Source organism: Petaurus breviceps, unplaced genomic scaffold (assembly GCF_028583685.1).
Source record: "Petaurus breviceps papuanus isolate PSGF00001 unplaced genomic scaffold, PetGlider_PUasm1.0 120, whole genome shotgun sequence".
In the NCBI taxonomy this organism is placed as follows: Eukaryota; Metazoa; Chordata; class Mammalia; order Diprotodontia; family Petauridae; genus Petaurus; species Petaurus breviceps.
In genome coordinates this window covers 2,084,388-2,088,582 of record NW_027185627.1, presented here as the reverse complement: position 1 = coordinate 2,088,582, position 4,195 = coordinate 2,084,388, and the positions used below count along the sequence as shown (strand labels likewise).

At 38.2% G+C, this 4,195-nt stretch overlaps 1 pseudogene; it reads right to left on the bottom strand.

Moving 5' to 3' along the window:
• Positions 1–2,941: 2,941 nt before the first annotated feature.
• LOC138162656 (small ribosomal subunit protein eS4, X isoform-like) lies at positions 2,942–3,544 on the bottom strand (annotated as a pseudogene).
• Positions 3,545–4,195: the final 651 nt, after the last annotated feature.

Below are 4,195 nucleotides of genomic sequence, written 5' to 3'. Positions count from 1 at the left end.
CACAAACAAAAATAGAAAATGACCCTCCATTCTAGGGAGCCATCTTTCAGTTCTATAGTGACAATGGCAGGGTGATAAAAAAAAAGGGGGATGGAGGGAGCTAAGAATAATTTTATTTTATTATTTATAAAAATTAGCTTAGTTGTTGGTATTCTAATTGTTAGATTCATATTCAGTGACCAACAAGTGGGCTTTCTATGAGAGCAGAGATTCTCAGTCTTTTCTTGTATCATGGGCCATTTGGCAGTTTTACGACCCCTTCTTTAAGCTAATGTTTAATAACAATGCATAAGACAAAATACATAAGATTAAAAATATTGAAATATAATTATCAAAATAATATAGAAAGTCCATGGGCAGTAGGTTAAGAATCTATCAGAGTAACTGGCTAACATTAATATTGACTTTCACTCACTCCATAAATGAAATTAGAAGGCAAGTTGTGGTGAGATGGAAGGATATCTCACAAGTTCTTTGTGTAGAGACAATCAATTAAGCATTTGTTAAGCACCTACTCTGTGCCAGGAGCTGTACTCCTTACTACAGATAGAAATACAAAAAAGAAACTGGTCCTGCACTTGAGGAATTTATATTCTATTGGGAGAATAAACATTTACATAGGCTATCTAGATCTAGGTATTGAAAAATTAGGGTTTTTTTTTTTTTTTGGGTGGGAGGAGAAGATAACACTAGCACCTGGGAGAGGGGATCAGGAAAGAATTTATGTACAATATAATACTTGAGAGGAATAAAGAATTCCAAGACATGGAGGTGGGAAGGCAAGGCATTTCAATTACTGCCCTTATACTAAGGGATTTCAATATTCACATTGCTATTCCCTCCAGCTTCCTAACCTCACAATTCCCTAGCCTCAATATGCTCCACGACTTACTCCTTCATTCCAGATCTCAGCTATACAACAGAGCAGTCACCCAGTGTATCTTACTATTTCTCCCAAACATTCCATTTCCGTAATTAGAAACTTTAAATTCTGCTAACCAAGATCTCATCATTCTGCCTCTCCCTACACTCCAATCCCTTCATCCCTCAGTACTTTTTCAGGGAATCACCCATGCTTTGATTTCTCTTTCTTCCCTTTCCAATCTCGATCATTTCATTTGTAACTCCCTCTCCTCTTTGCTTGAATCCATTGATTCTTTTGTCCTACCAAGATTCATTCTTTTTCTTTTGCCAGAGCTCAATGCTCCAATGCTCCTACCATCTGCCTCATTTACACCCATTCTGACTACACGCATTACAAATTCAGGTTATTCAACTTGAACTGAACTCTCACCTCAGCAAAGTAGTCCTTTTATTCCTTCCTAATTGATTTTCTATCTTATTCCCTACAGAAACTATTCCAAAGTTTTTTTCTTCCTCAAGTCTCCCACCCTCTGCAGTCTCCATTGTATTTTAGCTAAGGACTGATTTTATACTTTTTCCTAGTTTCTGATGATGAGTTGACCCTTCTTTTTACCAAGGTCAATGCCTTTATGTAAATGTGCACTTGATCCCTCCCACTTTTGCTACTAGTTTGTAACTTCAATTATACCCTCTCTAATATTTTCAACACCTTCCTATCTACTGCTTCCTTCTCTACTGTCTTCAGGCATACCCAAATTTTCCCTACATTTGAAAAAATCCAGTAAACCCAAGAAGCCCCTTGAGGTATCATCTTATAGCTCTCCTCATTTTCTCAAAAACCTTGTGGAAAAAATCCAAAAACTTGTCTCGCTGTCTCCACTTTCTCTTCTCTCACTCCCTCAATTCTTTACACTCTAGTTTCCAATGTCATTACTTTAATTGAAGATACTCTTCTAAGTTGCCACTGACCTCTTAGTTGCAAAATCTTACAGTCTTTTCTTTTTTACTTTTAGTTTTTTAAGTGTTTATTAATTTATTTTTAGTTTTCTATATTCAATTTTACAAGACTTTGAGTTCTAAATTTTTCCCCTTTCTCTACCTCCCCCCTCCCCAAGATTGCATACAATCTGAAATAGGCTATACATGTACAATCGTATTAAACCTATTTCCACATTAGTCATGTTGTAAAGAAGAATTAGAACCAAAGGGAAAAACCATAAGAAAGAAGAAACCAAAATATATATATATATATATATATATATATATATATATATATATATATATATATATAGAGAGAGAGAGAGAGAGAGAGAGAGAGAGAGAGAGAGAGAGAGAGAAAATAGTGTGCTTTGATTTGCATTCAGACTCCATATTCTTTCTCTGTATATAGGTAGCATTTTCCACCGTGAGTCTTTTGGAATTGTCTTAGATCCTTGTATTGCTGAGAAGAGTTAAGTCGATCCAAGTTGGTCATCTCACAATTTTGCTGTTACTGTGTACAATGTTCTCCTTGTTCTGCTCACTTCACTCAGCATCAGTTCATGTAAGTTTGTAACACCAAGCACAAGCAGTTTTCCAGAGGACTGCTACTGTGAACAACTTTCAAGGTTCTGATTACAAGCATAGTGAACTCTCCATTTATTCAGTAGCATATTAAGGAAAAACATTCACAGAAAATCAAAATACAGCATTAACCATGTCACAACTCAAGAACTTAACATTAAAATGGCCAGTAGTTTTCATCAAAGTGCTCACATAGTTTTAAACAAAGTACATTAATTTAGTAACTCAATCATTTAGTAAGTACTCAATTTAATCACAAAGTACCAAGGTTAAAGTTCTCTTTTAAACAAGGTTCATTCACTTAGTCGATCTGTGTGACACCATCTTAATCTCTTCGATCAAAAGTCTTCCTTCTTAAACAAAGTACATTCATTTAGTCAATCACAAAGCACAAAGGCCATCCACCCATAGGTCACAACTAGGTTACATGAAGGCTTACCTGATTCTGCCCATTTGCTAGTGCCCTCCCTAACTAATCTGTACTTGTCTCCCCAATTAGAATGTAAGCCAACATTCACCCATTGCTCTGCTTGACTGCCAGCTTCTTGTCTCTCTCTTCAGCAATGGTGAGATGGATGCCCTTGCCTAGAGGCAGAGAAATCCAAGGCTTGTTACCCAGTATCAAACTTGATGAAATCTGTGATTTTGCCAGTCTTCAGATCACTCTGAATGGTATTGTTCACTTTGATGAGTGGATCTGGATAGTGGATGGTGTGGACATCATGGATCACCAGATGGGGAATGGCCTTGGTGCCCACAAAGGTCTTCCTTACTTTGCACAGCTTATACTTTGTCTCCTCAGCTGTGAGGCTATGAATAGCAAAGCGGCCATTGGTGTCATAAACCAGACAAAAATGCTTGCCAGTCTTCTCGATGCTGATGACATCCATGAAGCCAACAAGGTAGGTTGTGTCTGCTGCATGCAGATCTTCTTAACCTCATCCCCTGTCAGGGCATACTTGAGTCAGTTCTGGAGGAAGATGATGAGTGGGAAGCACTGTCTCAGGTTGTGGGGGCCTGTGGATGGCCTGGGAGCAAACACGGGGGTCAGCTTGTCTAGCATCCAGTGCTTGGGGGTGGTGAGGTGCTGCAGATGTTTCGGGGGTCCATGAGCCATAGCTGCAGCAAGCCAGGAAAGGCTAAAATACCGCTTTTTGTAAGAAGCTTTTCCTGATCTTTTCTAATATTGGTACTTTCCCTCTAAAATTATCCCCAATTGATACTGCATATGTCTTGTCTTTGTGTACAATAATTATTTGATTTTTGTCTCTCCCCATTAGATTGTGGGTTCTTAAAGGGCAAGAATCCTTTTTTGCCTTTCTTTGTACACCTAGTGCTTAGCACAGTGGCTGGCACATAGTGTTTAATAAATGCTTGTTGACTTGGCTTGACTATTACAGCCAAGGACTGTACTAAGGTCTGGGAATACAGAAACAAAGTGAAGGTAGCTCCTTCCTTTAAGAGGGTTACATTCAAATAGAAAACAATAACATACATGAGGGAGTGATGGTCTAAATGGGGATATTTTGGTTTGTAAAGTTACCGTTTTGATGAACAGTCATAGGGCAGTAGATTGACATACCCTTTCCAGGAGTAATGAAAATAATAATTTGATTATGATCCCAGAAGAAGATTGGGAAAAGGGTATATCTATGGTGGTAAGGCAGGTGGGAATGATAGCTGGAAGTAAAGAGTGACCACCCACCTGGAGACATCTACCTATTACACTGATGGGCAAGAGTCTGGAGATGAAAGCGAGGTATAGTAT